At 46.0% G+C, this 20,538-nt stretch overlaps 1 pseudogene; it reads left to right on the top strand.

The window, feature by feature from the left end:
- Positions 1-19,158: 19,158 nt before the first annotated feature.
- Positions 19,159-20,286, top strand: LOC119828034 (annotated as a pseudogene).
- Positions 20,287-20,538: the final 252 nt, after the last annotated feature.

The following is a 20,538-nucleotide window of genomic DNA, read 5'->3' as shown; positions in this document are numbered from 1 at the left end:
CTGTATCCAGACCTTGGGGGAAGTCAGAGTCTTGTCCCAAGAACTGAGTTTGGTCACCCATCCTCAATAATACTGAAAAGCAGAAAAGAGAGAGTTAGTCAATGTGGCCACCATGGTAAGGAGGACAACGATCCAGTGGTCACCCAGACACAGGCCACCTTCAGGTCCTGAGTGAGGTTAGGATTTTACAGAGGGAAAGAGAGATGCCTCTCTCTACAGTCCTAGTCCAGTGTGGCCTCGCCTGTCACTGACTGACATTGCCTGCTCTGTGATGTCCAACAGGCTAGACTCTTCCCTGGAGGAAAATGTCTACTCTGGCTGTCCCAAGCTTTCTCTTCTCTTAGCAAGAGATTCCTGAGAAAATTGCCGTTTCCTGAGTTCTGTTGTCTTACTAGTCTGATAGACACACTGAGGGTCACATGTATCTCTTTAAAATATCTTTATCCCAAATATGACCAAAATATACTATAAGAAATTCTCAAAGAATTAATAAAAGCATGATTTTTTTATCTTAGATTTTTAGTAAAGCTAAAGATTATATGAACCTTAATATTCTATGGTCATCAGAGATGGCCCACTAAAAGAGGACTCTTGCATATTTGATTTGCCTAACCGGAATTTTCTTCAACAATAAATGTGAACATGTACTGTGGGACAATGGTCTGTACCCTGTCACTTGTATTTTAATAAAACGCTGATTGGCCAGTAGCCAGGCAGGAAGTAGAGGTGGGGCAATGAGAACAGGAGAATTCTGGGAAGAGGAAAGACACAGTCTGCAGTTGTAACCCAGACACAGAGGAAGCAAGATGAGAATGCCTCACTGATAAAAGGTACCAAGCCACATGGCTAACACACACAAGAATTATGGGCTAATATAAGATGTTAAGAATTAATTAATAAGAAGCCTGAGCTAACAGGCCAACCATTTTATGATTAATATAGACCTCTGTATGTTTCTTTGGGACTAAATGGCTGTAGGACCGAGTGGGACTGAAGTGATGGCTCAGTGATCAAGACAATGTACTGCTCTTGAAGAGAACCTAGTTCAGGTCCCAGAATCCATGTCTGATAGCCTGCAAGCACTGTAACTTCTGTTCCAGAGAATCTGATGCTCTCTTCCAGACTCCACAGGCAGCCTCACTTGGGTACACACACACACACACACACACACACACACACACATTTTAAAAATAAAAATAAATCGTTTAAAATATCAATGTTCTTTGATACTTTCTAGCTTGTCACAGTCCCTGCTGCTCCCTAGTATCTGAGATCCTCTGTGTCTAGCCTGTTTGTCACCAGCTGTCGCAGGAGTGGTGGTGGTCATCTTGGAGATTTCTGAGCTCATTCCCTTGGATGGACAAAGAACTGAGCATCCAGGAAAGACAGAAGACCAAGCTGCAGAGACGGGGAAAGTGACCGCCTAAGGCTGGCTTCACTGAATGGACATTGTCTTGGGTAATTTTTACCCAAGGGGTTCCAGGTCCCCCTCTTTCCCTGGTTGGTCCAGAGTCCTCCCCTTTCCCTGGATGGCCCAGATTCCTCCCCTTACCCTGGTTGGCCCAGAGTCCTCCCCTTTCCCTGGATGGCCCAGATTCCCCCCCTTACCCTGGTTGTCCAGAGTCCTCCCCTTTCCCTGGATGGCCCAGGGTCCTCCCCTTTCTCTGATTGGTGAGGGTCCTCCCCTTTCCCTGGTGGTCCAGGGTCCTCCTCTTTCCGTGGTTGGCCCAGAGTCCTCCCTTTTCCCTGGTTGGTCCTATTGAGATGCCCAGCTCTATGCTTCCCCGGTTTCTCATCACAGTGTCTTCCAGGTACAAAGAAGCTGCCATCTCAGGGAGCTCATTCTCACTTTCCCTCTCTACCTATTTCCCTCTAACTCTCAGCCTCAGAGTTCATGACTCTTGCAAGTTGTTCTGAGTTTGGAAAAACTAGCTGTTTGTGTCTGACGGGCTGTCACTTTATGCTAACTCCCTAAGTCCTTATCATCACCACCTGTTCTCCCTGGAGGTGCCAGTGGTGGAGCTAACACCATGGGAACATCTGAGAAACTTTTCCTCTCTCTGATTCCCTTCCCAGAAAGGAACAGAAGACAGCCAGTATGTTGCCATGAAGAAATTCTAGAAAGAGGGCTGGAGAGATCGCTCAGTCATTAAGAGCAGAGTTCAATGCCCAGCACCCACATGGTGGCTTACAACCATTTGTACCTCCAGCTCCAGGAGAGCCAGGACCTTCTTCTGACCCCTAAGGGCACCAGGCATGAAAGTGGTACATGGGCATACATGCAGATAACACACTCATACTCATTAAATAAAAAATAAGTAAATCTAGAAAATTTCTTTAAAAATTAATAGAAAGAAGAGCTACAGTCACAGGGTTCTTGCAGGTCTTCTAAGTTCCTCCAAAAGCCCCTCACTGGAACCTCACAATGTGTGTGTGTGTGTGTGTGTGTGTGTGTGTGTGTGTGTGTCCACGTGTGTGGGGCTCAGAGGACAACCCTGCTCCTCAGGCACCAACCATCTCTCATTTTTCAAGATACAATGCTCGTTGGCAAGGAACTTGCCAAGTAGGCAAGGCTGCTTGGACATGGAACCCCAAGGATCTCCCCAACTTCCCTTTCCCATGGGAATTACAAGTGCACACAAAAACACTTGACTTCTGAAAAATGGGTTCTGAGCAAGCATCTTACCCACTGGGCTATCTTGCCAGCCTAAGCTCACAGATTTACAGAGCTGGGGCAGCTGGCGCTGGCTCCCACCACACAGTGGGCACAGCTTAGGAGAAGAGCGGCACCAGGAATGCGCTAAGTGGGAAGGCCAGAGACAGTATCCATGGGGACGGGTGGGTGGGGAAGCTGCAGCATAAAGCAGGTATATTTCTGATTCAAATTTTCAGCCCTGAGCAAGAACTGGAACAGAAGTCATCACTGGGGATAAGAAGGGAAAGGGAGACCACAGTGTGGCTCCTGTCCTGATCTCTTAAAGAAAAAAGCCCAAGGGCCCTCAGCAGTCATTTTCTGTTGGGCTTCTGTAGCCTCTCAGGGCTGACTGGCCCCAGCCAGGGATCACAGGGAACCGCAGGTCTCCACCTCAGGCCAGAAAGTCTAGGCAGAGCCCATTAACCATTCCTCACACATCTCCTGAGTGATTCAAATGTACTGAAAGATTTCAGAAGCCCTGCAGCAAGGAAGAGCAAACAGTAATCGAGATGGCTTCATTCGGATCTGTCTTTGATGTTTTTAATTCAAGTTTTACACAATTTGGACTGGAGAAATGGCTTCATAGGAAAAGTGCTTCCTGTACCAACCTGAGGACTTAAGTTCTAGGCCTAGAATCTGCTGCATAAAAGCTGGGTGTAGTGGCAAGCAGCTGCAACCTAGTCTTGCAGGCCAGAAACAGTAGGGTCCTGAGGACTTGTTGGTCAGCCAGTGTAGACAAAATGGCAAGATCCAAGACCCTCTCAAAGAATGAGGCAGAGAGATGATTGAGCAAGACATTCTGATGCTGACCTCTGGCCTCCATGCGCACATGCCTACACTACACATGGGGAGGTGTGTGGGAGTTTTACAAAGTTTGGCATAACTTTGCCCAGGGGCCCCAAAGACTGCAGGGCATACCTATCCATAATATACAATGCTTTTTTGTTTGTTTGTTTTTTCAAGACAGGTTTTTTCTGTAGTGTTGGAGCCTGCCCTGGAACTAGCTCTTGTAGACCAGACTGGCCTTGAACTCACAGAGATCTGCCTGCCTCTGCCTCCCTAGTGCTGGGATTTTAAAGGTGTGTGCCACCACCACCGAGCTCATACCCATAATGCTTTCAGTGTTGTGCCTTTCCCTATGCTCCACCAGAGATAAAAAAGAACACAGCACAGTGGCTGGCCCAGAGAACTTGTAGTCACCAGGGACAAACAATATCAGAGTCTTGGAGCACAGCGGATCTGCTCTCAAGTGAGGAGTGTCACCAGTGAAAGCTACCTGGGAGAGCCAAGGAAGGACTCATGAGGAAACATAAAAATGTGCTTTTTTCATTATATACATATGTATTTATGTATTGAGACAATACAGAGATGGGGGAGGGAGGATCTCTTGTAAGCCAGGCTGATTTTTAGCTTACTGTGTAGCAGAGGATGACCTTGAACTTCTGATCTTCCTGTCTCACCTCCCAAGTGCTGGGGCTTCAGGTGTGGGCCACCATGCTTGCCTTATGCAGTGCTGGGGTGGAACCCAGGACTTCACGCATGGTAGGCAAGCCTCTATCCACTGTGTTACATCCTCTCTGCCTCTGCATTTTCCATTTCGGTCTTAATGCGAGAGTTATTTTTGTAGTCAGTGGGAGTCTGGAATCTGATTTTACTGTTTCCATTTGAAGCAGCAAGTGTTCCAACAACAATTATTGAGGGGTCTTTCTTTTTCTTATTGGTTTGCAAAACCACCTGTATCGAATGTTCCCAGGATGCCTCTGAAAAGAACCAGGTACTGAAGAGTCCAACAGGTTGCCCCACCCCTAGACTTTGCCTGTCAACCCTATTGGCCCATAGAGAAGGGCATGTGCTCTCTGCTGGTCTGGTCTTTTACCTTCCCTGTCTTAATCTTTTTTCTGTGTGTGCACAAGAATGCATGGGGACTTTAAAAGTGTGTGAAGGTGTAAACACCCATGCAGGCATGCTCACCTATGAAGAGCTGTGCATAGACCAGAGACTGACCTTGGGAGGTTTCCTCAATCACACACGAGTCAAAGTCTCTCACTGAACATAGAGCTAAGCTGGCTGGTTACCAAGCTCCTGGAACGCTCCTGAATCCACCTCCACAGTGCTGAGATTACGGTTGTGTGCCTCAGATTCTTACAGGGCCATTGGGGATCCAAACTCAGGTCCTCATGCTGTGTGACAAGCGCTTTATCCTCTTAGTCATCTCCACAGCCACTCTGTAAATAACATTTTTCTTTTCTTTTCTTCCCTTTCCCCTTCCTTTTCTTTACCCTGCTTGTTCACCCTACTTCTGTCTCTTTGTCCTTCCTGCCCCCTCTTGCCTCTCCTTGCCCTGCTTGCCCTTTTCCCTGCCCTTCTTTTCCTCCTTTGTCCCAGGTGGGTATAGGTCTGTTTTGATGCATAACACAGTCATCAAAATTCAGCTATTCTCCAAGAAAATGTGTGTGTGTGTGTATTGTATATGTTTGCGTGTGTGTGTGTGTGTGTGTGTGTGTGTGTGTGTGTGTGTGTGTGCCTCTATCACATTTTCTTTCCCTGAGCAGGGTGGGCTGAAATGACCTCTATTTCATTCAGAACAGACATATAGTCAGGACTATTAAAATCTACAGTGCTTTGCTTGGCTCTTGGCAATTCATGGCCACTAATCCCCATGGATATATCTTTATTTTCTTGGATATATTGGATGTGCAGGTGGTATATATTGGAAAAGCCTGTTGTTTATTGACACAAGCCCAGTAAAGACTCTGATTAATCTTAAAAACAAATAGAGCAAGGTGGAAGGTCACACTCTGGATCAAGAGCTCCGATTATATCCAGGATAGCTAAGTTATTTATTTCCAGCTGAGAGAAATCCTCCCTGTGGAGGTACCAGGAGAAGGACAGAGATTAACAGCACAGGAAGTGTGTGCAGGGCACTGCTTGCTCCATCTTGGAATCCTTGCTGTCCTTGACAAGAACTGCTTTGTTATACATACGGCTGCCCTGCCCTTTAAACCCAAACACCCTGAAGATGGACTTGGGGAGGGAGAGAGGCAGGATGGTTAGCAGTAAAGGTCTGCTTGCCCCAACCTGGAGTTGCCCGGAAAGAGAGTTTCAGCTGAGAGAGCGTCGGAGTCAGGTTGGCCTGCGGGCATGTCTGTGGAGGACTGCCTTGGCTGATAGCTGGGCTGGAAAGACCTACCCTGAATGTGGCATCACATTCCCCGACTTCAGGTTCCAAATGGCAGATGTATTTTAAAAATGCTGAGAGCCAAGATGACAAGCAGGTAGCAGGACTTGTGTGTCTCTCTGATTGTGATTATGGCTGAGAGCCCAAGATGACAAGCAGGCAGCAGGACTTGTGAGTCTCTCTGATGTGGTTATGGATGTGACATGACCAGCTACTTGAGTTTCTGCCTTAACTTCCCCACATGGTGGGTGGTGACCTAGAATGATAAGCCGAATAAATACTTTCTTTCCAAAAGTGGCTTTGGAAAGGGTATTTTATCACTGCGACATAAACAAAACTAAAACAAGGGGTCACTGTGACTCTTTGTCCCTCTTTCCAATGTGGTCACACTGAATAAGTCTCCTGCCTCCACTTTTCTCTGTTACTTGTCTGTTTAACTGGCATGTTGAGGACTGGTAGCTAAGCATGGCTTGTCAGAGTTGCAGGGCCCAGATCCTGACCCTGACAATTCAGGTATCAAGGTGAGACAGGAAAGGAGTATCAAAGGATCCCAGAGTATACAGTGCCAGGGTGTGTTTACCCATACAGTTTCCCAGAAAGGCTGAACTAGCGAGATCTAACATTGCAACTTACTCAAGCTGAGAAACAAGCATTGTCTCCTGTCTATTTCTTCCTGAATTCTTTAAAACAGTCATAGCAATGGTTTTAAAAAGTAAGTGGCACCCTTCATCCAGCTTAGAGATGGATTAATTGAGAAACAAATAAAAATTAAGACAGCATATAGGCCAGCAGTGCGAGGCTACAGTTCAGTGATGGAGCTCTTAACAGCATGCAAAGGGCCAAGAATCCCACCCCGAGCAGTAAGCAAAGCATATATTCAAGGCATGAAATGTAACAGTTTGATATAGGTGTACCTTGATTGATTGCTGCAATAAAATTAGCATACCTCTCCCACAGTTCCCGTGTGTGCATATGTTTGTGTACACAAAACACTTAAAATCCATTCTCCTGGAGCAATTTCAGCAAACAATAGAAAATTATACATAGTCATCACGAAAGGTTGTGTTTTAATCAGCTTTCCTTAAAGCAGTTCAATTAATGCATTATTGTCCTGAGGACACGGTTTAGTCACTGAAGTACTTGCTACGCAAGCGTGAACCACGGAACCCATAGTAGGTATGGTGGTGCACACTTGTAACCCCAGCACCGGGAAAGCAGACATGGAAAGATCCCTGGGACTCACTGGCCAGGCAGTCTAGCCTAATCAGTGACTTCCAGGTCCTTAAGAGGCCCTCCTGCATAGGAAGTGGATGAGGTTTCTGAACCAACACCAGAGGGTGTCTCCAGACCTCCATAGGCTTGGGAGTGTCCTCTCAAAAATACTCTATAAACAGATATATTGGGGAAGTTTTACTCTCAAAATCCCCATCCTTAAGGATCCATGTACACAAGAACAACATAAGGGCTCAGAAAGGTCATAATACAGAGACGTGATTGACTTTGTGAATGACCCTTTCTTAAAGATAAGTAAGTGCAGAATTCTGGCCTTGTCACCTCCTCCATCAGGGTCCTCAGAAACACTCTGGGAAATGACAGGCTAAGATGACTGATATTCTGGGTTTCTGTGGGTGGCAATGACTCTAACAGTCTGGAACCTAATCCGTGCCAGCCAAGCAAATGGGTAAAACTAAGAGAAACAGAAGCAAGTCCTGTGAGAAGGGTCAGTCATCACAGTTGTGGTGTGTTGTGGGGGATGGTGAAGAGGGCACCTTGTCAGGCTCGACAAGCTCAGCATTATAGATGATGATTTTGCTGGGTTCTCCTCACACCTCTTCACCCATCCCCCAAACTGCCTCTTCCCCTTCATGCTCCATCTCAGTCTGTGACACTACCAAGCCTTGTAGCCCTGTGTGTCCCCCTCCTCTGAGCAGTTCCTACACTTGGCTGTCCCGATCTTTATTTGTGGCTTAGCCTTCTTCTCACTTACTTGTCTGAATAGACATCAGTCACCATCATTGGCAAGCTGCACGCTAGCCCCAGGCTCCCAGCCACCCTCTTGGCTCCCACATCTGTCTTTCCCACCCTTCAACGAGGCCAGTTCTTTTTTCTAGAACCCAATGACCAAAGTACATTCCAGAGATCCTGTGACCCTCAAAACTAAACCCTTGGGGCAGAAAGAATGGCTCATGAGTAAGAAACAATCACTGCTCTTCAAGAGGACCTGAGTTTGGTTTCCAGCAACCGTGTGAGTTAGTTCACAACCACACATTACTCCAGCCTGAGGAGATACGATGCTTTTCTTCTGACCTCTGAAGACAACTGAACTCATGCACATACCTACACACAGACACACATGGATACACCTGATCTCAAAATAAAGATAATTTTTAAAAGAATGATCATGAGGGCCTTGGGAGATGGCTCAGTCAGCAAGAATGAAGCCCTGAGTTTGAAGGCCATGAGTCCGTAGAAAAACCCAGGTTCAGCAATCCCGGCTCTGGGAATACAGAAAGGGGGATCCCTGAGGCTTGCTGGGCAGGTTCAGTGAGCTATCCTAGCTCAAAAAGTTAGGTGGACAGCAATTGAGGAAAAGAACTGACATTGGCCTCTGGCTTCCGCATACATTCAAATGTGCACACAGTCACAAGAACATATACCTATACCAGACACTCAAAAGAAGGAAGAAAACGACCACTCAACAGGAGACCATGTGCTAAGGGCCTTTAGAGTGTTTTGTAACTAAATAATTTAAACTAGAAGTAGTCAGATGCCCGACACTAAGGCCTTTAAAATATCCTCTCTCTAAAATTCATTTTGGTTCTTTATTATTTCTTAATTTCCTGAGAAAGTTCTCACTCTGTCACCCAGAATGGCACTGAATCTGTGGTTCTCCTGAGTCCCAGGCCACAAACGTCTACCTCCGTGTCTGTTTCCAAAATTAATTTATATTTCACTCTGCAGCCTCAAAAGAAAAGCCATCAAAGTTAAGACAGCAAAAGCCCATAACTTTAATAATGCACCTCAGAAAAATACTAAGCATGGCATCAAAACGAAATCAGAACAGCAGCTGCAGTTCCTTTGTGCCTCCCACAAAATTATCAGAATAACTCAACTCGCACCCCATATCATTTGTGCTTCCTTCATCAACTTTGAAGTTTACCCCCACCTCATTTCCCTCTCTGCCCTCAAATATATCTCTATTGCTCCGTTAGTAAAGTTTGGTATGGAGGGGAAAGGCGGCCTTCAAATATTGAGTCTGAGCTCCACAAATAGAGCAGTAATGAAAAAGTCAGAGGAAAACCTTTGTAATAATCGACAGGGACAAACAGAGCCCAGAAATCAGCAGAATAATGAAGTTCAAATTGTTTATGGAATCAGTTATGCTCTTTGAGCTTCAGGGCCGTGGAGCTTTTGATTTGGCCTCTGCTCTGTGCAGATGGGGATTGTCCGGTTTTTCTTTTGTTTGAGTGTGTGTGTGTGTGTGTGTGTGTGTGTGTGTGTGTGTGTGTGTGATTGTGTGTGGGGTGGGAAGACTTTGCCCATGTATACTAGTTAACAGGGCTCTCAGATCATCCCCAAGTCATGAAAGTTTTGGAGAACTCCTCAGTCAGTCTACACACAATGCTACAAAATTGAACCAGGTAAGAGCTGGTGAAATGTTCATTGGGTAAAGGTGCCTAGCTCCTAGCTCCAAAGCTGACACCCGGAGTTCAATCCCCAGAACCCACATGGTAGAAGGAAAGAACAGACTCCCCCAAACTGTCTTTTCACCTCCGCATGCAGCTCCCTCCCTCCTTCCCTCTCCCCCTTTCATACACAAATGCATGCACACATGTGTGCACACAAGCACACACACACAAATAAATAAATAATTGTACCAAGGAAACCTGTACAGCCTTCAGCTTCAGAGAACATGGGTTCTGCCTGTCCCTGATGCACTGGGGCTATGATATAACAGATTCTGGATGGGAGGCATTTGTCATCTTTGGTGGGTACCCCTGGTGAGCCTAACAGGGCCCAGGAAATAGTTCCAAACCCCAGTCACACAGATGGCACCTGTTAAACTCTGTGGGTCACAAAACAAACAATAATAAAAGCCATGAATGCAGGAAAAGGACTTATAGGGAGGGGTTGGCAAGGGTGAGAGGGGAACCTGGAGGGTGGAGAGCAATTGGAATGCAGTGTGTGTGTGTGTGTGTGTGTGTGTGTGTGTGTGTGTGTCTTTGTGAAAGAGAGAGAGAGAGAGAGAGAGAGAGAGAGAGAGAGAGAGAGAGAGAGAGAAATGGCCACAGAAAAGGTTAATTCATGGAAAATTATCTCAGAAGAACCTTTCCTGGCCCCGACCCCCCGGGTGCTGGGAGGTTCGGTGTTTGAGAGCTTCTGGTATTTTCTATGATGAGTTTTTTGGGACACAATCCCACTGTAACTCAAGGAATGCATACACATAAAGATCAAGGCCAGTTATAAAACACCATTTCCTCAGTCAACAAAAACTATTGTATCCTGCCCTCTGTGGATTTATAGCTGTGGTGGTGGAGAACAAGTTAACTGTCTAAGGGTGCAGGCTGTGGAGCCCAAGAAATGTGAGCCCATTTCCACTCTGTCTGATGGTCTCTGTTTAGAGGTTACTCAAATGATGGACAACCCAGGATGTGATTGTCCGGTCCATGCCATCCTGACAGGTGGTCAGGATATACAAATGTAGTTCTGCTCCTTCTTTTGTAACTATGATGTCACCTGGGGAAGTGCAGAGACAAGAACTACAGCACCTTTACTGCCTAGACAACAGAATGCTAATGATTTGATGTCTCAGAGTGATAAAGCGATTGACTGTGTGAGTTATCCTTTGTATCATGTTAATAAAGTCTTTTATTACCTTCTCCCCACCTCCATTTACATTGAGTATAAAAGCTGTAGAAAAATAAACATGGGTTTCTGGAGGCCAGTACTGGGCTGCTTTGGACACTGTGACAAAATATTGCCATCATATTGGGAAGCTTGAAGTAGAAGTTTATTGCAGCTGGATTATTTTTAATCTAATAATGCTTTGAGTAAGTCCATAATTTTGTGTGAGGCCTCATTCTTAAGTACCCTGGGGCACGCGGAAGGTAACAGTGTACTGTTAAGAAATCAAGAAGGTGCTACTGGGGAGACAGCTCAGTGAATGAAGTGCTTTCCTCACAAGGATGAGGGTGGGAGTCTAGAAAACAGCTTCCTCAGAACCCACATAGACACTGAGCAGGCACAGCAGCCTGCCTGTAATCAAGGCAGTCCTAGGGCAGAGACAGGGGATCCCAAGGTAAGCTGACCATGGAATTGGTGAGCTGTGGGTTCAGAGGAGACCCTGCCTCAATAAAGAAAGAGCAATCAAGGAAGACATCTGGCATCAACTTTAAGACTCCACATGCATATATATGTACATGCACATTCCCACACACTTGTGATATGTGAACACACATGCACACAACAAAGACCGAGAATGAGAATCAAAGAGTCATTACTGCCCCTCCCAGACTGCCATGCAATCTGAGGGTTTCTGTACCCTGTTTTAACATTCTCTTACTGTCTCACCTTTGAACATCTGACAAAATAAGAGAATAATGGCACTCATGTAAGGAAGACCAGGCTACTAACCTGGAAGTAAAAGAATCAATTTCATCTCAGCAACTCAGACCACACACACACACACACGCATACATGCACACACACGCACACATACATGCATGCCACTCTGGTGTGCCACTCAAGAGCAAACAGGGCAAATAATAATTGTATCAGCCAGCAAGGTCCAAGTAGTCAGGATTTGACACAGGCATTGCGTGGAATCAGTTCCGAGGGAATTCCCACACTTTCTTTCTCTTCCACTCCGACAACAGTGTGATTAATGGCTTTACTGCTGAAGTTTCTGGATCACTGAGTAAATTTTAGGGTCATCAGCACATTTTCAATCTGTTTGTCTTCCGAATATTTGTTCTCTCTGTGCTCTCCATTAATGTCAAGCCCCACATGAGCGTCCCTGACTGGGGGCATGATTCCATTTGGATGGTGCAGTCACCACAAACCCACAGACAAGGCACCGATTGCCCCAGCCATCACTCAATCTGTCCCCCCACACAGGGTGGCATCCCCCTCCTGGGTGCCTCCCTCCCCACATAGCCTTTCTCCCAAGCTGGGAGACAGTTCAGTGCATAAGGCACCTGTAGCACAAGCCTCAGGTTCAGGTCCCTGCACCTATGCAAAGGCCAAGTGAGCATGGCAGCCTGCCTGACGCCGGGCAATCCAACAGCGTGAAGTCCCAGAAGTAAGCTGCTTTGCGTGACTTGCTGATTCTCCAGTTCTGGGTTCCATTGAGAGATCCCACCTCAATGGATAAAGTGAAGAACAATCAAAGAACACACCCAAAGTCAAACTCAGGCCTCAAAACATACATACACACATGTGTACACCACACATGCACACATATGGCAAAAAAATTTAAAAACCCTCTTCAGAAATCTATCCCCACACCACTGAGAAGCCACAATCCAAACTAAAGGATTCTAATTCCCAAGCACAGGTTAAAGCTGGAGCTAGTACCAGACACAGTTCTGGCCCAAGTCCAGCCTCTGGCAGGAGAGCAGCCAAATGTGTGGGCACTCTCTACTTAGATTCTGAAGAAAGAGGCGCAGCTCAGTATGTCAGTATGGGCAGGGCACTGTCATCAGGGGGCAACCACTCAAGCTGGCCTATGAGATCCTTGGAAGTATACAAATGGAGGGGCCTACAGAAGCCAAGATGGGAGCTGTCTGTCCAAAGTAGGGAAGAGGAAAGAGGGACCAGCAGCACCCTATCTACTACCAGACATTTCTGTGGTGTGATGCTGTCTCATGCATAGAACACTGAGCTGAGGGGAGACTACCAGGGTGTCTGCGATGAGTTTAAACTAGGCAGCCACCTTGGGCAGGCTGCAGTGCCCAGCTGTTTGTGACAGCATGAGCATAGATGTTGTTTTTAGATGTCATTACCAGTGAAGTCAGAGCATCTCCCTTATATGTGTGTGGACTCCTTTAATCTGCGGAAAGCCTCAAGGCGGAATTACAGCCTTTCCAAAGAAAGAGCCCATCCACAAGACTACCTCACAGAAGCCCTACATTGTATACATTTCCGGGCCACTGGCACATTCTGCAGGTCTCAAACTCAAGACTGCAACTACCTGAGGGTCTAGGTTGTTCTGCAGACCCCAGATTTGCTTGCTGGGCACAGAACTCCCACCTCCAGCTCAACACCAATCATCTGAGCCAGTTCCCCCAGAGGACCAAGTGTTCAAACATGTGACCAGCAGGAGTAAGCACCTCAAACAGTGATGTGTCAAGGGGAAGGGCCAGGGATGAGAAATAAAGACCAGATGAGCTGCTGACTTACTTACCTAGGATTTGTGGCTCTAGAAGCAGTAGGAAGCAAGATCAGATCAAATATGGATGAATAAAAAAGTAGATAAGGAGAGAGCAGAAAGGGGATTACAGAAAACAGTAAATTTAAATGAATGTGTATGAAAAGGCCATAGGAAAATCTGTTATAACAGAATACCTGAGTCTTTATTTAGCACAATTTTGAAGGTTAGAAGTCTAAGATGGGTTGGCCCCCATCTGTGCTGCCTCCAGTAAGGGCCACATCACCACATGACAGGTGGCATTGTGACAAGAGGATTTGCAAGAGAGACACTTTTTTTTTTAAATCCTGAGAACATAAGGTGAGAGACATGAAAAAAGGAAGTTTCCCTGGAACTGGAACAGTGCCTGGAGCTGTGGCTTAAATTAGAAATGTCCGCTATGGGTTCATCTCCAGATTGCGGCACTATTTGGGGGTCTACAAATGTAGTGATTTAAATGAGAGCTACCCCCCTCAAGGTCATTGAAAATTCCATCTCTGGTTAGGGATGCTTCGTGGCCTTGCCCCACTTCCTGTCCTTGCTTTCTGTTCCTGTGTGCGTACACGAAATGGAGCAGCCAACTTCCTGCCCGGCCACCTGCTGCCACGCCTTCCCCTGTGTTCTTCCGGCCCCAGAAGCCAACACGAACCCTTTCTTCCTTCAGTTGCCACTGTGACACTTCACCACAGCAGCGCGCGTTAATCCAGAACTGAGCTCCAAGAGACAGAAGCACCCATATCGTCTCAAATAATTTTTTTTTTGTTTTATGATAGTCAAGGCTCTCTAACACTTGAAGAACAAAAGCTTAGGAAGGCCCTGCAGACGTTAGAGGTGAGGGCTGTTTTCAAAGGAAAATGGAGGAGCTGAGCTGCAGAAGCACCCAGGTAAAGGAAATATAAGCTAATTAAGTTGTCAGATTTCCCTTGAAGAAAGACTAATTAGATTGTCAAATGTCAGAATGCACAATACAGTAGAGTACTGCAAAACCTCTTTTTCCTCCAGTGCAAATATTCATTGTCTTTCTGTTTCCATGTTGCAGCTGGATGCATGGGTTCAGCATCTCAAATCTGAAAGTCCGAAATCTGAAATACCCCACTAGCCTCAGGACGAGTTTCTAGTTCCGTGAACAACTCTATCTCAAGGCTAAAGGTATCAAGTGCAGAGCAATAGAGGAAGACACTTGACCTGCTCTGACCTCTGTGTTTATCCCCACCCACGTACTCACAAGCAAGAAACATCGGCACGTGCATGCTCAGAGAGCAGGATGGAGGAGGAAGGAAACTAGTTGAGCAAGATGACTAGTCCCCTTCTCACGCGTTTCAGGGAGGAGTTTTCCCAGCATTGGTGTTAAATGATGTTGCTTTGGGGCAGCAGATGGTCCTGGTGGAGCAGAAACAATGGCCACAGCAATCGTGGTTCCATGCAGAATTTCAGTTAGCACAAACCTTGACACGCCCTTTGTCGCTCGCCCTGTCTGACTGTGCCGGGGCTGTTCGCGGCAGCTACTGGTGTCAGAGCATCCTTAAGTTAGCGTTCTGGTCATTACTCACCATTAATTCCTTGAGCACTCTATCGACGTGCAGTTACCAACCATCTGCTGCATCCTGCCACTTCCGCAGCTTCTGACTGCTGGCACTCATCCAGGTTAACGTGGCCATTTAGACTGCCAGTTTACACACATCTCCAAACCGCCCTCATAGGAAAAACATTTCGTCACTCGCTCCTAAAGTGTTTAGCTCCACCTCTTCGCTTGTCATGTTTGTAACCTCTCTCTGAAAACACGGCTCATGTTTCCAAGGAGGAAGGAGGCAAGGAAATGGTCTTCTTTAGATGACAATGAGTTGAAAAGCCAGCCGTTGTCTAGAGAAAGAATTTGCTAAGGGCCTGTAGAACAGCAGTTCTCAACCTGTGGATCTCAGTCCTGTGGAAGTCAAGCAACCCTTCCACAGAGGTCATCCAAGACCACTGGAAAGCACAGATATCTACATTATGATTCATGACAGTAGCAAAATTACAGTCGTGAAGTAGCAATGAAAATAATTTTATGATTGGGGTCACCACAACATGAAGAATTGTATTAAAGGGTCGTAGCACTAGGAAGGTTGAGAATCACTGCTTGAGAATCTACTTGAGGAGTGAAGGGCCAGAATCAGGACACTGATCCCTGTTCTACACAGGAAGGAAAGTCAGTGGAAAGGGAAGGCCACCTCAGCTGGGCCAGGGAATCATTGGAGGAGGAGGCAGCTAGGAGGTGATGGGGCAGAAGGACATTGTTAACTGATTGGCTGTGCTGACTCTGCCTGAAAAACTTTGAAAGAGCCACTTCAAATGCATTCCCGGGAATCCTCTCTTCTTCCTGGGACTGCGCATGAAGCTCAGCCCCACAGGCAAGAAGCCTGAGGTACCGTCTCCATCACTGTATAAACCATGAACCAAGTCGGCTGTGCGCACCTGCAATCCCACACCCAAGAAATAAAAGCAGGCTGGGCAGTGGTGGTACACACCTTTAATTCCAGCACGGGGAAGGTAGAGGCAGGCAGATCTCTGGAGTTCGAGGCCAGCCTGGTCTACAGGAGCTAGTTCCAGGACAGGCCCCAAAGCTACAGAGAAACCCTGTCTCGAAAAACCAAAAGAAGTAATGAAGGCAGGATGAACAACAGTTCAAGGCCAGTATCAGCTACATAGTGAGCAAAGACAGCATCAGATATATGAACCTTTGTCTCAAAAAAACAAAAACAAACAAAAATCCCACAGGTACTGATGTCATCCTGGAAGATGGAAGGCCTAAAAGATGGAAGCGAAAAAAGGCCTCGCTAGATTTTTTCTGAAATATTTCAGTACATTATCTATAATCTAAAGTCACTGTGTTGACTTCTAGGTTACTGGCACCTAGAAGAACAACACTTTAGCCAAGAGTAAACACGCAACCTTCGACATGCACAGTATTTTGTCTATTCCAATTTTCTTCACTTATTGACAATCCAGGTACATAAAATCAATGTCTCCATGTCGGACAAAACAACTTACTGGGCTCCTCATCTAGAGAAAATCAAATTATAGGGAGCAGTATTTACCCACTTCAGAGAATAAAATGATTAAACATCTTAGGAGCACAATTTGCCCACAAAGAATGTAATTTCAGCTAAAGAAGCAGGGTATGATGCGCTGGCCAGTGTTTGATATGCTAATTATGCCAGCCGTCTAATATGAATTTATTATTAATGTCAGCTAACATTTACTGAGCCTTTATTATGGCTAGCCAATGTGCTAAGCACTGACATTAGCTGCAGCCCTGGGAGGGAGGCAATTATCTACCTTCATAAACAAGGACCAGGGCCAAAGGAAATCCCACTGTGTTTATTAAAGTTAATGTACAAAATCATTGCCTTCTATGGAGATGTCCCTGGCAGTCAAGAGATGCAAATCCATGTCAAAACAAAGGGCATGTGATGGGCTGGAGTGGGGGCTCAGGTGACTAAGTAGGACAACCACCAAAGCCCACATAAAAAACATGCAGTGCCAGCCCGGGGGGGAGCAGCCAGTAGGACCCCAGGGTTTGTCTGCCAATCATTCTAACCAAATCAATGCAGTCCTGGTGAAGTAAGAGATCTTGTCTCAGAAAACAAGGTGTCAGCCCCTGACCAACTCGTGTGCACACAAAGCGTTTTGTGTCTTGTAGAGATGGCAGTCAAACATGCTGTAACGAGGGACCTCTGACGGAATAAAAGAGTGTCGGTGGAGCTTATTTGAAGAATAAAATGACCATAGGAGCACTTTTTTGATTAATAACTTAAAAACTGCGACATCGGGCCTCCTGTTGTTGAAATTCCTCTATGGCAGAGGAAAATGGGCATTCGGATCATCCATAGTAACACAGGAGTCTGATTTTATCAAAACCTGGTCATACATCAGGATTACAGGTGTTATGTGGTATTTTTTCATTTTTCTTGACTACTTCTCATCTCTTTATCAACGAGAAAATCCATATCCATCAACTTCAAAGTATTCAAAGAAAACTTACAAGAGCCTATTTGACCTGCCATAGGGGAGTTCTCTGCAGACATGGAAAGGATTTGGGATTGTAACTTGACAGTCAATGAGATATACTGGATGCAATATCTAATTACCACATATTACCTGTATGATTCCAAGTTTTAGTTACCTTTGTCAATATACTGGAGGGAAAAGAGGACCAGGAAAGGTAGCTCACACCTCTAATCCCATCACATGAAACCCAGGGGTCGGAGGATTGCAAGCCAACCTTCCCTTAAAGAAAGAAAATAAATATGTAAAATGGTGTTATTTAAAAATATCTAAGCCACTGTGATGCCATATTGATTGTATGGCTGTAGAAATGAAGCTGTTGAAAGGGTAATTTGTATCCCTCCTTTTGGCTATCCAACTATTGCAACAACAGACCCCAAGAAATTGGAATTTCCCTGAGATTCTCCTGCCCGCAGCAGGAAATGCTGAAGCCTGGTACCAGCCAAGAAAGCTTGTCTCCTGGAAAGAAATACCATGTGGTTCTGACAGGTCAAACCACCACCTTGAGTCTGAAACTGAGCCAAGAGGCATTGATGGGAGGTACCACTCAAGGCCAGAACAATTAAATTTACAAGTCTCTTGCTTTTTATTAACCCTAAATTTCATGCCAAAACACTGAAGACTATTTTACTGGGGCCACTGGATGTCTTTGTCCCTGTTCCCAATGTAAACATGTTGAATAAATATCCTCTTTTTTTTTTCTCTTAATTTGTCTCTTTGACTTATGGAGAATGGGAGGCTGAGCCTGGCTTATCTGGACTGCCAGAGTCCAGGATCTCAGTCTAATAACCCTGATTATAGTTATGTGCCCAAATGCATGGAAGGTCCTTGGCAGGCTCCGGGAACCTGCTGAACAGTCAGTGCCCATCACTGCTTCTCCCGTTACAAGTAATCACTACTTAAGCAAAAACAGTTACTGTGCCAAATGCTCTTCTAGACACAAATCGTGTGGGAATAATCTGATGTGGCCAACTTCTTCTTGACTTTCATGCTAAAAGACTCAAGGAGTAAAGCAATCATTTTTAAAGCTTCAAACTGATGGTAATGAATCTCACACTGGCGGGTGGTGGATCTCACACTGGCTGTGATGGATCTCACACTGATGGGTGGTGGATCACACACTGATGGTGATGGATCTCACACTGACAATGGTGGATCTCACACTGACAGGTGGTGGATCTCACGCTGACTGTGGTGGATCTCACACTGGCTGTGGTGGATCTCATGCTGATGGGTGGTGGATCTCACGCTGATGGGTGGTCGATCTCACACTGGCAATGGTGGATCTCACACTGACAATGGTGGATCTCACACTGACAGGTGGTGGATCTCACGCTGACTGTGGTGGATCTCACACTGGCTGTGGTGGATCTCACACTGGCAGGCAATGGATCTCACACTGGTGGGTGGTGGACAGGTGCTGTGTCAATTTGCTCAGGTCTGTTCTTAAGACAGAATGCTAGGAAATGGGTGGGGGAATGGAGGAGCGGAAAGGCACTGTGATTAACTAGTGTCCCCCATCCTCCTTGTTTTCTTACCATTTCTAGTTTAATTTTACCCCCAAAACAAATGGAAATGACCAGAGAGGTCCAAGGAATCTAGGTGCCCTGGCTTTGCCTGAGGCTAGGTTAACGCACAAGCACAGGGGGAATATCCTAGCAGGTCTTTGTGGAGAGAGACAGGAGTATCATAGCAGGTCTTTGTGGAGAGAGACGGGAATATCCTAGCAGGTCTTCACAGAGAGAGATGGGAATATCCTAGCAGGTCTTTGTGGAGAGAGACAGGAATATCCTAGCAGGTCTTTGTGGAGAGAGACAGGACTATCCTAGCAGTAACTGGCTGTCTGCAGTGAATGTTGTGCTTGTGATGGCCTACGGGAGCCTGATTTTTGTACTGCTGTTTATTTTTGTGAAGAGACAAATAATGCACTTTACAATGAAACCTAGAAGAGAACCTCACATCCCTGTGGGAGTCAAGCTTCCAAGGACTTAAAAAGAGGAGATCCATGTTTGACTATCCAGGGTTCGGGATATCAAGTATGAACCCCAGCTCCTTGCGGATGATGATACAAGACTACGGCAGCTGGAATCCCAGGGAAATCAAAATTGCTACAACTGTCTGTACAGGATGAAGCTCTTGGTGCCACCCATGCCTCTGAGATCCCATTTCATGCTGAAGGCCAGCACCCCTGTTCTTTACTGGGTGAGAATTTCCACTCCTACTTGCTAGATCTGCGAAACACTAGCTCTTTTGAAGGGTGTAAGCAAGGCCCTTATATAAGACAGTGTAGTGATAGGAGTGGCGGGGGCTGCGTCCCGCCACCCGGCTAGCTTTACACCCGAAATAATTACATGGAAACTGTATTCATTTAAACACTGCCTGGCCCATTAGTTTCAGCCTCTTATTGGCTAACTCTCATACCTTGCTTTAACCCATATTTAGTTATCTGTATAGCACCATGAAGTGGTCGCTTACCAGGAGAGATCTTAACCTGTGTCCGACTCAGAGAGGAGAGGCATGGCGACTGACTATGGCGACTGCGTGAAGCGTCTGCCTTCTTTTTCCCAGAATTCTGTTCTGTCTACTCCGCCTACCTAATTTTCTGTCCTATTAAAGGGCCAAGGCAGTTTCTTTATTAACCAATGAAAATAACACATAGACAGGTGACTCTCCTCCATCAAGACAGCCCATTCGTTATGGGACAGGGGTCTTTGGCCAGAGTGAACATTTGAGGTATCAGGAGGCCTTGAGTGAGCTGGCCACTGTGGTCAAAGACGAATTGAGAGCTCTCAGAGACAACATCAACCAGCAGCCAAAGACCTAACTCAGTCACCTGAAATGTCGCCAACAACCATTCAGGTCACATACCTCCCCTCTAATCAGAAGAGCAAACGTCCTAAGCACTTCCTCAGACTGAAGAGCTTTAAGGACAACTATAACATGCTGGAGAATACTCTGTGATGGAGCTGCAGATGCCACCTGTGCAGCCTTCATGCCATCTGGCTCAGCAGGCCCAGACTTTGCCAGCCAAAGCTTCTGTTGAGGCCAGAGTTCCTACTGGGTCATTCCCCAGTCCTTTCTTAAGGGCATTGTCAAATACTGGCTAAGACCTCATTATCTCCCAATAGCGCTTTTTATGGATTTGAATTCAGATGTCATTAATGTTTCTGTCAAAGCTTCCTTGAAAATCTCCATTTGCTTTAGACTGTAATT

This window comes from Arvicola amphibius, chromosome 12, assembly GCF_903992535.2.
Source record: "Arvicola amphibius chromosome 12, mArvAmp1.2, whole genome shotgun sequence".
NCBI lineage: Eukaryota > Metazoa > Chordata > Mammalia > Rodentia > Cricetidae > Arvicola > Arvicola amphibius.
This window is presented reverse-complemented; position numbering and strand designations above follow the sequence as displayed.